This window comes from Bos indicus, chromosome 20 (genome assembly GCF_029378745.1).
Source record: "Bos indicus isolate NIAB-ARS_2022 breed Sahiwal x Tharparkar chromosome 20, NIAB-ARS_B.indTharparkar_mat_pri_1.0, whole genome shotgun sequence".
Classification (NCBI taxonomy): domain Eukaryota; kingdom Metazoa; phylum Chordata; class Mammalia; order Artiodactyla; family Bovidae; genus Bos; species Bos indicus.
This window is the reverse complement of record NC_091779.1, coordinates 30539615-30553022: the sequence shown is the minus strand read 5'-3', so window position 1 is coordinate 30553022 and position 13408 is coordinate 30539615. Positions and strand designations below refer to the sequence as shown.

The 13408-nt window shown below is 35.8% G+C and overlaps 1 non-coding gene across 1 annotated transcript; it reads left to right on the top strand.

Moving 5' to 3' along the window:
• Window positions 1-2129: 2129 nt before the first annotated feature.
• Window positions 2130-2236, top strand: LOC139178101 (U6 spliceosomal RNA). The gene has a single exon (XR_011562524.1). It is a non-coding gene; the product is annotated as a U6 spliceosomal RNA (small nuclear RNA).
• Window positions 2237-13408: the final 11172 nt, after the last annotated feature.

Sequence of the window (13408 nt, the reverse complement as noted above, 5' to 3'; positions counted from 1 at the left end):
AGTGAAAGAGGAGAGTGAAAAAGCTGGCTTAAAGCTCAACATTCACAAAACGAAGATCATGGCCTCTGGTCTCATCACTTCATAGCAAATAGATGGGGAAACAATGGAAACAGTGAGACACTTTAATATTTTGGGCTCCAAAATCACAGAGGATGGTGACTGCAGCCACAAAATTAAAAGATGCTTGGTTCTTGGAATAAAAGCTATGACAAACTCAGCAGACATTAAAAAGCAGAGACATTATTTTGCCAACAAAGGTCCATCTTGTCAAAGCTATGGTTTTTTATAGTAGACATGTATGAATGTGAGAGATGGACTATAATGAAAGCTGAGCATCAAAGAACTGATGCTTTTAAACTGTGGTGTTGGAAAAGACTCTTGAGAGTCCCTTGGACTGCAAGGAGATCAAACCAGTCAACCCTAAAGGAAATCAATCCTGAATATTGATTGGATGGACTGATACTGAAGCTGAAGCTCCAATACTTTGGCCACCTGATGTGAAGAACTGACTCATTTGAAAAGACCCTAATGTTGGGAAAAATTGAAGCCAGGAGAAGAAGGGGACGACAGAGGATGAGATTGTTGGATGAGATCACTGACTCAAAGGATATGAGTTTGAGCAAGCTTTAGGAGATGGTGAAGGACAGGGAAGCCTGGCGTGCTGTAGTCTATGGGATCACAAAGAGTCAGACACAGCTGAGCAACTGAACAAAAATTAGAAGATTGGAATTACAGGGAAATTCACTTTCCCTGTGTCTGGGGAGAGAAATGGATCCAGAGATTTACAGTCAAACAGAATAACCCAAAAAATATACATGTAGGTGTATGCTATTCAAAATGCAAAACCCCAGAAGCAAAGAGAACATCCTGAGAGATGTCAGAAGTAATAAACCACCTTAAATATAGAGAAGCAGGATAAAAATTATAGAAGACCTCTTATCACAAGCCATGCAAGCAAGAAGAAAGTGGAATAAATATTTAAAATGTTAAAAACTCATCAACCTAGAATTATACAATCAGTAAAATTATCCTTCAGCCATGAAGGAAACATGAAAGCCCTTTCAGTGTCTCAAGTTCACAGCCAAGTTTGAGAGGAATTGATTTAGGTAAATTTGTTTAGATGGCAAGAATATATGTAAGTATTCTTATAAATTATTTTAGTAAAAAATGTTTAACTTAAATTTGTCCGCAGGTTCCCTCTACTACTGGCCTTGTGAACTCAGTTTTTTTTCCATTCCCCTCCCTTTTAGGAGCAACCTATCTAGCAGAAAGAGAGAGAAAGAGGAGGTAGAAAACCAGGCTGATCAAGACTGAAAGAATTTCTCTTTATTTTTTTTACTTTCTCTCACATTTCCTCCCTTCCTTTCTTTTTCCTTTTCTTCCTTCCTTCCTTTCTTAGAAACTAGCATGAAAGTAGTAGCTATATATAAGGAATGCTTATGGGCAGGAAAAGGAGTTTCTAAATCAGTGTCGCTGTAAAGTACTTTGAGTCTCCTACATGCAAACTTTCAAGTTGCAAACTTTCAAAGATGCAAATGTTCATTCACAAGTCCAATCAAGTACGTTAGTTCTATTTGAGGAGTCACTTAACTTTTGAGGCACGGGACCTGAACGTAGAATGGTACACAAAGATTGTAGCAGCCGTTTGGAATGCAATTCAGTGGTACCACGTTATTTATGATGAGAAAAAACGATACCCAGTGATACCCAGGCATCACTGGACTGTCTTTTCAAGGTTAGACAGAATCGAATCCAGCAGGGAACCAGAATCTCTGCCACTAAGATCCGGCATAAGTGAAACTGCAGCTTGCCCCACATCTCATATTGTGCAGTATCCTTCAGCTCCACCATCTCCCACTGCCTCTCTCTCCTCAGGTCAGTAACTCCTCCTGCCAGTTCACTTAATGCCAGCCCTTATATGCCAGCTTTATGTAGTACTGTACTACTGTACTTTCCAAGATAATGTACTGTAAGATTAAAAATGTTTTCTTTATTTTTTATTTTTCATGTATTTGTGAATAGTACTGTAAATCTCTTACAGTAAAGCACTATATAGCTGATTATATTTGTTGGGTACCTAGGCTAACTTTTCTGGACTTACAAATGCACACTCAGAATGGAACTCATTTGTGCTCACTTTGGCAGCAAATGTAATAAAATTGTAATGATGTAGAAAAGATTAGCATGGCCTTTATTCAAGGATGACATGCAAATTTATGAAGCATTCTATATTTTTAAAAAGTTTTACACAGCAAAAAAACTATAAACAATGTGAAAAGACAATCCTCAGAATGGGAGAAAATAATAGCAAATGAAACAATTGACAAAGGATTAATCTCCAAAATATACAAGCAGCTGAATACCAGAAAAATAAACAACCCAATCAAAAAGTGGGCAGAAGATCTAAACAGACATTTCTCCAAAGAAGATATACAGATGGCTAATAAACACATGAAAAATGCTCATCATCGGTCATTATTACAGAAATGCAAATTAAAACTACAATGAGGTATCACCTCACACCAGTCAGTATGGCCATCATCAAAAAATCTACAAACAAATATTGGAGAGGGTGTGGAGAAAAAGGGACCCTCTTGTACTCTTGGTGGGAATGTAAGTTGATACAGCCACTATGGAAGACAGTATGGAGATTCCTTTAAAAACTGTGAATAAAACTACTATATGATGGAAACCATAATTGAAAAAGAGGCGTATACCCGAGTTTTCATTGCAGCACTATTTACAATAGTGAGGACATAGAAGTAATGACATCCATTGACTGATGAATGGATAAAAAAGTTGAGGTACCTATATACAATGGAGTATTATTCAGCTATAAAAAGAAATGTATTTGAGTCAGGTCTAAGGAATAGATGAACCTAGCGCCTATTACACAGAGTGAAGTAAGTCAGAAAGAGAAAAACAAATATTGTATATTAATGCATATATATGGAATCTAGAAAGATAGTACTGATGAGCCTAATTGCAGGGCAACAGAGGAGATTCAGACACAAAGAAGAGACTTGTAGACACAGAGCGGGAGGGAGAGGGTGGAATGAATTGAGAAAATAGCACTGAAGCATATGCTTTACCGTATGTAAAATAGACAGCCAGTGGGAATTTGCTGTATGATGCAGGGAGCTCAAACTCAGCGCTCTGTGACAACCTAGAGAGGTGGAATGTGGTGGGAGGTGGGAGGGAGGTTTAAAACAGATGGACCATATGCATACCTATGATTGATTCATGCTGATGTATGACAGAAAACAACACAATACTGTAAATTAATTATCCTCTAATTAAGAATAAATAAATTTCAAAAAATGGAACTCATTCATATTTAGACACTTACTCTATATCCACTTAATGGTATTCAAATAATTTTAGACATAAGTTGAGGTGTTGTTGTTATTTAGTTGTTAAGTCATGTCTGGCTCTTCTGCAACCCCTTGGACTGTAGTCTGCCAGGCTCCTCTGTCCATGGGATTTCCCAGGCAAGAATACTGGAGTGGGTTGCTATTTTCTTCTCCAGGAGATCTTCCTGACCCAGGGATTGAATGTGTATTTCCTGTTTGGCAGGCAGATTCTTTACCACTGAGCCACCCAGGAAGCCCATTAAATTGAGTTACCTTTTACTTACTGCTCTGTGTTCTATTTCTGTTTTAACACTGGACCAGCAGGTTATGGCTCAATAATCTTTTAGTCAAGATATATCCCACAGTAATTCTCACAAGATTTTCTCCTAGTTTGTTAAAACCATCACATGCTTATTAAGATTGCTATAATTGTACAGTTGATATGGATGAACATTTTGAGTGTAGATTGTGATAGGTTCAGGGATGTCTCTACTTATTTTTACAAGGACATGGCCAAAACATTTCTTGGAAGTAGCTGCTTCACATAACTTAATATATCATTTGCACCATGTTTATTGCCATAATTGTTTGACCACAGGAATGTCAACAGATTACTCAAAATGTTTCTAGAAAAATCAGACAGTTTTGAAAAAATTATTTATCTCACAAGATGGATTATACTATCATTTTATCTTTATCCAGTTGTACAAATTTATCAGAAAGCTAAAAATACGCCTTGAACTTCAAAGGACCAAAAAATAGACGAATTTCAGCAACTAGTCAAGCACAGTTTCTTTTTCTCTTTATTCTTTATGATTTAACTTTTTTTCCAGTGGATAGCTTGTAGGATTATAGAATACACTGGGCTTGTTTACCTTCAGAGTTTTAAACTTACATGATGTTCTATTTGCTTCTCTTTTAGTGGGAGGGATTGGAGAAACAAAAAGACTGAGCTCCTTCCTGGTGATAAAGCTTTCTGTTTGGCTTTTTCTTTATCTTAACCATAGAAAACAGAAGCCCTAACCAAGATACCGAGCTAGAGCAGGCTGAAGAACTGGATCTCTTAGCAGGAGTGGTGCAGTGCTAGAATGTCATATTGTCGTCATTGAGCCTTAATCCAGATGGAACTTTTTTCCTCATCACTCAGTATTATCTCAGTACATGATTTATTGAGATAAATTAAGTTGGAGGAATCTGGGAAGTCTGGCCGTATGCTCACTCCCTCTGCATATGTGTGTGCTTAGTTGCTCAGATGGGTCCGACTCTGCAACCCTTTTGGACTGTAGCCCACCAGGCTCTTCTGTCCATGGGATTTTTCAGGAAAGAATACTGGAGCGGTTGCTATTTTCTTTGCCAGGGGATCTTCCTGACTCAGAGATTGAACCTATATCTCCTGTGTCTCCTGCATTGCAGGTGGGTCTTTACCCGTTGAGCCATCTAGGATTAAACCATGTATTAAGAGAACAACTAAATCTTCTAAAGTGCACAGACACACATACACTCATAATCTTATTTAATCTTTAAAAACTGTTAAATTATATCATTAATATAAACTGAAGCGACTTAGCAGCAGCAGCAGCAGCAAAGAATATATGTGTGAAATAGATGAATTACATAGCTTAATAATAAAGTGCCTAAGTATGAAATGAGTCAATGAAGGCTTCTGTATTCTCCTATCACAAAATCTTGCTCCTCCTACAATCACTATCCTGAATATTATCATTACCTTGCCACTAAAAATAGTTTTTCTACTATGTATGAGCTTTATAAAAGCTTTATAAAAGCTCATACACTTGAGCTTTATAAAAAACAATGTTATCATATATTGTCTTCTAGGATTTGTTTATTCTGTCAGGACTGTATTTCTACAATTTTTGTGGCTTTGTGTGTAGCTGTAAATTCATTCTATAGTGTTCTACCGACTGAGTATGGCATAATGTACTCATTCAACTGTTGATGCTGAGGGGCACTTCAGTTTCTGCTGTTTTGCAATTATAATTAATACTGTTTCTCTGGAGATTCTTGTATATATTTTCTGGAATATATATATAAATATATGCATTCTGGTACTTAGGTGCAAACATTTTTTTTCTGGGAGATCACTGTTTTGAGACTAAAAACTTCCACTTTAGAAGGTAGTGCCTATTATTTTTCAAAAATGTCATAACAGTTTGCTTTCCCATAGGTAATATACATGAGTTCCCATTGATACATCCTCATTACACTCTAATACTTAATAATATTTGACTTCTTAAGTTTTGCCAATTTAGTGGATATAAAAAGATGTCTCACTGTAGTCTTATTTTAAATGTATGTGATTATTACTGAGGATGTGTACTTTCTTTTTTAATATGTATTTATATTCACTATTTTGGGGAATGTCTTATTTTTGATGATTTTTTATTGTCCATTTTATCAATTTATAGTCTTTTGTATATTATGACTATACTATTTCTTTGTTAGTTTTATGCTGCAAGTAACTTGTCTCAGTTTTACTCAGTATTTTTTTTACTGTATTTCTTTTGATTAACAGAAATTATTAATCTTAGTGTGATCTTATTAATCAACCTACTTTCTTTGTTAGAATTTTTTTCCTTGTATCTAATTTAATAAATATTTTCCTACATCAAGGTCATGGGTATTCTACTATGAAAGTGAAGGGAAAGCCACTCAGTCAAGTCCGATTCCTTGCGGCCCTATGGACTATACAGTTTATGGAATTCTCCAGGCCAGAATACTGGAGTGGGTAGCCTTTCCCTTTTCCAGGAGATCTTCCCTACCCAAGAATCGAACCCAGGTCTCCTGCATTGCAGGAGGATTCTTTACCAGCTGAGCCACAAAGGAAGCCCATTCTACTACGGTTTATTTAAATTTTAAAGTTCCTTTCACATTAGTCTTTAACCCGTTAGAAATTAACTTTTATAAAGAGCACAAAGTAAGAATTAAAGTTTGCTTTCTCATATTTTCTCATCTTCAGTGGTCCTAGTTATTAAGTTTTAAGGGCTCAACCTTTTCTCGTGGAGTTATAATCCACTTCTGTCATTTGTCTCATATTTTCATATCCTTATATCTAGGTGTCTGTTTCTGTCCTCTCAATTTATTTATGCTAGTCATTTTGTTTATTTTATGCCAATACCACACTGGCTTAATTATATACAGTTTTGAAATAAACATTGATATTTCAAATACTATATTCTTATTCTTCTTTAGCAATACTTTGATTAGTTTTTGTTCACGTAAACTTTGAATCAGCTTGTCAAATTACTTGTAAAATTCTATTACAAAACAGACAAATCAAAAGTCAATTTAAGAAGTAAAATCTTTAAGTCATTGAGAATTCTTATCCAAAAAAAAAAAAAAAAGGTTGTCACAGCATTTCTGATCCAAAATGTTTGTATTGTTGCTTTACATGAAATTGTTGACTTTAAATTGTGTTTAGTGCAGTGGAATTGATTCAGATATTAAAAGCCTATACTAAAAATACAAGGAAGAAATAATGTCAATTTTACACAAACTCTTCTAGAATACAGAAGAGGTGTGAGAGCACTTCTTGATTCATCTTATGAAGTCAGAATTACTTTTTGAACAAAACAAAGGCATTACAAGGAAAGAAAACTGTAGACTGGTATTTCTCATGAATATAGATGCAAAAATCCTCCACAATGTTTCAAATTAAATTCAATAACTTAAAAATATTACAACACCAAAACTGAGCAGGATTTATCCTGGGAATGCAAGGCTGGTTCAACATTCAAAATCAATGTTATCAATAAATACATTAACAAACTAAAGAAAATCCATATGATTGTATTTATACAGAAAAAGTATTTTACAAAAGTCAACATCTGTTTGTGTTGAAACTCTTAATAAACTGGGAATAATTTATTGTTTTAAACCCAATAGAGAAAGAATCAACCCAGAAAATATGACTAGCATAATACTTAATTGTGAAAGACCAAATTAGTTCCAAGATTGGGAAACAGGAAAGTATGCTTACTCTCACCATAACTCTTATTTAACATCATATTGGAGGTCCTAATTAGTGCAACAAGGCAAATAAAGCAGAAAGTAAATAAAAAATAATTACCATACAAAATGGAGAGAAAGGAATAGAGCAGTTAGCTATTTACAGATGACATTATTGTGTTTGAAGAAGCTACAAAGAATCAACAGTAGGTTGTTAGAAGTAAAATGTGAATTTAGCAAGGCATCAGATACAAAGTCAAAATACAAAAATCAATTGTACCAATACATACTAATAATGAACAATTTGAAATTGAACTGAAAACTTATTTTTCTTTGTAAATGATATTATTAAGAAGTTTGATTGGAATTTGGTGTGAATTTTCATAGACCACCCCCCAAAGAAAATCACTTATTTATCGAGCATGTTTCAATATACCCTTAGTCCTATTTCAAATCTCTGATGATATAGTGACAACTCAACAATTGAGTAACACAGAGTGACAAGAACTATTATTTTCAGCAATAGGTCAGAAACTACTCTGGTTGAATTCAAATAAATTGTGGATAGAAAAAGCTTGCGACCTGTGTTATGGCATCTCAGCACCCCCAAAGCATATGCTTAATAAGTTGTGAGGAAGGGACAGAACACGGAGTATTTCCTGAATGGACTGTTGCTGGTGGCATTGGAGAGGCCTTTATATCTCTTGGAGCCCAACCTGCCACTATGCACTTCACGAAAATGCTCTTTCTGATTTGCTTATAGGGTGAACCTATCATGCAAGGAACACATAGATACGATCTGGATATGGTTCAGTTTTTCATTACTTTTAACTTAACTGTTAAATTTCCTTCAAATCACTGACTTGAAGCATGGTGAGTTCCTGTCTCCATAATATAGATTTTTCAGGCTGTGTTCTGCAAGGTGCATCATACAATATGGCATTGCCATGTTTGTCGCCTGCTAAGCTGGTGTTTCTCTTAAGTTACATTGTTGACACATGTACCATTAAATGTGTTTCCAATAGTCATATGAGGGACTGAAGTTTTCTTCTTGGCCACAGGTCTTCAAGGCCCTCAACAGAAGAAATTTATTATTTTCAGGCCACCACAGTGACCTAAATAAAAAACATCTGGTACTTCTGCATCCACTATTAAAACAGAGAGGTAACAACAGTAAGACCTACCTATTTGCTGATTAAATAGTTATTTTCAAATGCCATTACATATTCTATATTAATATGGTTATGATTTTTCTTAAATATTTCCCTATATACATTTTTTCATTTGTTCATTCATTCTTCACATATGTGAGTAATGAATCAAGATACAGAAATAATTGTGTAGAAAGTACTGTAAAGCAAAACAAAATTTTATGGAATTGTTTATAAGAACTAGTCAATCCAGAGGCAATGAGGTCTTCAAACCCAGAAACAATGAAAACTCAATTAGTTCTTTATAGCTATAAGCTAGGTTACCTTTCCCTTCTGTTGTCTATCTGGGAGAGAATCTATATAAAAGGCTTTTGTCACATAGTCTAAAACCATAACTATTCCAAGATTTTGAATTGGCTAACTTTACTCCCCAGTTCTTGGTTTCAAAGAATAAAAAATTAAATATATAAACCGCTTAAAATATAAAATTTTGCCATAAAGGTAAAAGAATATGTAGCCTCCTGCTGCTCTGTCAAAATAACCTAAAAATGTATTTGAGCTGGAAGAAAGTGACCTTGAAGGTTTGTATCAGATTATTACTTATCCGCTGGAGTGGTAGCATTAGCTCAGAAACAGAAAGAAAGGATTCAGAAAGTAAAGTCTAAGAACTTTATGTCAGCAATAGTTTGTATCCATGTCCTTGAATTCTGTTTACTCAAATGAAAACAAGGTCAAAAAGCCCAGCAAGTTTTTGTGGGCAGCTTTTATAGTTCAAAGCGTTTATTTGCTTTGGTGGCTAACTCTTTGTGAGCAAATTCTCATGTTTTTCTAGCCACAGTAGCCACTCCATTGTTTGGAGAAGTATACTTTCTGTATTGTAATATTAATAACTAAAAGTAAATTGTTACCACAAATGTGGAAAGGAGAAGATGAAAAAAGTTTCATGATTCTTTTATATGAATGATGCCATTGGAAAAAGGATTTTATAAAATCAGAGGCAAGACTTAGTACACATAAATGGCATCTATTAGTTTTTACAAGGTTGTTTTGAACTCACACTTTAAGTTTGGAGGTCTTGTTAGAGGAGTGCATTATTAACAAGCTACAATCCGGTTCTTTTGATTCAGATAAAAATCAATAAAAATATATGTAAATTCTAACAGAATTTTACTGTTTAAGTATTTGAACCATCTTAGCAGATATGAAGGAAAAAGACATCACTTTGACATTATTTCTTCAGACTAAGGGCTCTTACGTGGCCTAATGTACTAAATTTCCAGAAATCTTGTAATGGCTAAGGGAACATATTCTTATTATTAATTTTAGCTTCAATGAAACAGAATTTGAATCAGCTTAAGTTGTGCCTTTAGATCTCCTGTAACACAATGATTCTTAATTCCTCAAAACACAAAATATGAGGTTAATCATATCAAATTATAATGTTTCATTAACCATGAAGCTTCCCAGTTAGCATTAATGATAAAAAACCCACCTGCCAGTATAGGAGACATAAGAGCCACGTGTTCAGTCCCTGAGTTGGGAAGATTCCCTGATGGAGGAAATGGCAATCCACTCCAGTATTCTTGCCTGGAGAATCCCATGAACAAAGGAGCCTGGCAGACTACAGTCCATAGCATCTCAAAGATTTGGACACAACTGAAGTGACTTAGCACTCACACATACATTGATCATGAGAAGAAATTTTAGTAAGTTAAGAACATCAAAGAATATCTAAGCTCAGGTAGTTCTTTTACATTATGCCAGAGGATATGCCAGGAGATAAGAGGAGGAGGGACAGCAAAGAGACTGATGGAAGAGGCAGTACAATATGGGATAATCAGCATGATGGTATTTGGGTTCCATAATTATATGCTGTAGTGTTGGGTTGGCCAAAACGTTGGTTCGAGTTTCTCCATAGTATCTTATGGAAAAATTCTAATGAACATTTTGACAAACCCAAAATAAGTGTTGACCATGAAGTGTGGGTCCCAGGAATACCAGTTCTCGCTTTGGGAAGATATTCTGCCTCTGTAAATACAGAATTGTGTACAGCAAGACCAAGAAGGGAACTGATTCAACCATATTCATTGGAAGGACTGATGCTGAAGCTGAAACTCCAACACTTTGGCCACCTAATATGAATAACCTACTCATTGGAAAAGATCCTGATGCTGGGAAAGATTGAAGGCATGAGGAGAAGGGGACGACAGAGAATGAGATGGTTGGATGGCATCACCGATGCGATGGACATGAGTTTGAGCAAGCTCTGGAAGTTGGTGATGGACAGGGAAGCTTGGCATGCTGCAGTCCGTGGGGTTGCAAAGAGTCAGACATGACTGAGTGAGTGAACTGAACTGAAAGCTGGGTAATGTGAATGCAGCAGGAAGACTATTTTGCCTTTTTTGTTACCTCAGGAGTTGGCTATGGACAGGGAGACCTGGTGTGTTACAGTCCATGGGGTCATGAAGAATCGGACATGACTGAGCAACTGAACTGAACTGAACTGAAGAATCAAAGATGTGCTTAACTGCTTGGATCCTTGCTTTGAAAAACCTTTGTAAGCACTGTATGTCAAACTGACTTTCCTTCTTTCCCATGCTGCCGCATTTGCAAACAAGGTCATCACCAGTGACTCTCCAGAACACAGAGTTTGCTTCCATTATGTACCAGGCAGTCCTAGCCCCCAAGCAGAGAGATGAATAAGACAGCTAAGGCCCCTGTTGCCATGTCACTTACATTTCAATTGGGGTCCTAACATCAGGTGGAGACCTGATTCACCTTTTGATCTCTGTTTGACTTGTGTAAATCTTGTCTCCATTCTTTCTCTTCCCAACAAGACTAACAGTTCCACAAAAATAGAAAATTGTCATATACTTCTTCCATAACTTCTTCCATTAACACGTGCTAGGAACATGACTTGTTGACTGAACAATAGGAACACGTGTAAAAGCAGAAGAAAAACTAGTAGTTGGGTAAAACAGTCTGTTTTAAATTCACTGTTCTCTGTCCCATCACTCTTGTGTCACCTGCATAGATCAATTGCAAGAAATAGAAATGAGTTATTTAGGCATATTCTTAAACAGGGATGGTTGGAGAAATTCTTAAGACAGAAATCATTAAAAATCAGACAGAATTACTTAGTGCCAAGTACACAGTAGGTGTTCAATTGATACTTCTACCAAAATAATGGGTTGTCTTAATTATTGGTGGACTGTTCTGTATTCACCTCATAACACAATGTGAGAGAAGTTACAAGAAAAATGGTATTTTTGAGTTCTAACTAGTGAATGAATTGATCCAGTGAAATTCCAAGATCTAAAGTGGTCCTAACTATTCTACAAGCTATTGAGATACAGCTAAACTCAAATTATGATGGAACGACTCATGGTCTAGAGATTTTTAATTTTATAGGTTACTCATTTATGGTAAGAATGTTATACAATGTGAAAACAAAACCAAAAATGCAAAATTATTTGATAATCACCAAAGTTACCTGGTAATTTTAAATCCTAAAATTCATAAGATTCCTAACAGACTTAAAACACAGAAGCAAGGAGTTCCCTGGTGGTCCCGTGGTTAGGACTCCATGCTTCCACTGCAAGGGGAACAGGTTCTATCCCTGGTGGGGGCACTAAGGTCCCACCTGCCATTGTGCCTATAAATAAGTAAATACCGTTCAGTTTGAAGGATGATTTGGGAGAACGGCATTGAAACATGTATAGTATCATATAAGAAACGAATCGCCAGTCCAGGTTTGATGCAGGATACAGGATGCTTGGGGCTGGTGCACTGGGATGACCCAGAGGGATGGTATGGGGAGGGAGGAGGGAGGGGGGTTCGGGATGGAGAACATCCCATGGGGAACATCCCCTCCTCCTTCTGTCATGGAGGAGGAGCTTTATTTTATCAATTGATTGATTTTTTCATTTTAAAGGAACACTGTAATATAAGAACTCCTGTGGTCACCACTTCAGAATGGAAACATCTCTTGCCCCTCACCCTCACACTCCAGATCGAGTCCCCCATCGCCCCCCAGCAACAAGAGCACAGGGGTTTCTGCCTGGTGCTCCCCACTCTCCTCATGTGGGACAGTAGAGAAAGGCCCCAGCTCAGCCAATGACATTAAAAGGTTGCTTTGGTGTACACCCGTGGTGGATTCATGTTGATGTATGGTAAAACCAATACAAAATTGTAAGGTAATTAGTCTCCAATTAAAATAAATAAATTTATATTAAAAAAAATAAGTAATCTTAGAATCATAAAAAAAAAGAAAAAGAAAAAAAAACAGAAGTGTAATGTAATCTTAAAAATCCAAGAAATATTTAAGAGTACTTATATTACTTCAGTGGAAATTACACCACCACCATAGATTAGGTTTTGCTCAGCCAATAAGATTTGCTTCCTTGTGGTTTATGTGTGTTTGTGTTTAAATTGCTATAATTCACACAGACAAAAGAATAGCAAATGAAATAATGAAACACTTTCTATAATAATATGATATAATATGTAAAAGTACAAAAGATATTATTACTTCTTTAATATATATGCTCGTATCATCAACTATGAAAGAAAATCAATAACTAATTCCATATCTAGTTTTAACTGGTAATGTTCAATAATTTGGGTTGAAATACAAAATATCAAAATTTTGAAAAAATGACTTCTCTTACAGGATGCTAGAAACAGACTAAAAAGACTGCTTTACTAAATTAAACGTAAGACAGATATCAGATGGGTTAGTATTTTGAAAAGAGGTTATGAGGATGGTCAATTTGAAGAAACACATCAGGACCTCACATTAATTACTCAGGGCAAGAGAGAGCTATAGATTTTTTTATTCTGTTTCCTTTCATTGCCCCTTTAATCATGGGATAATACACTGTTTTCAAAATAAATTATTCACCATGGAAGAAACTCTAGAGGTTGAAGCTGAACATT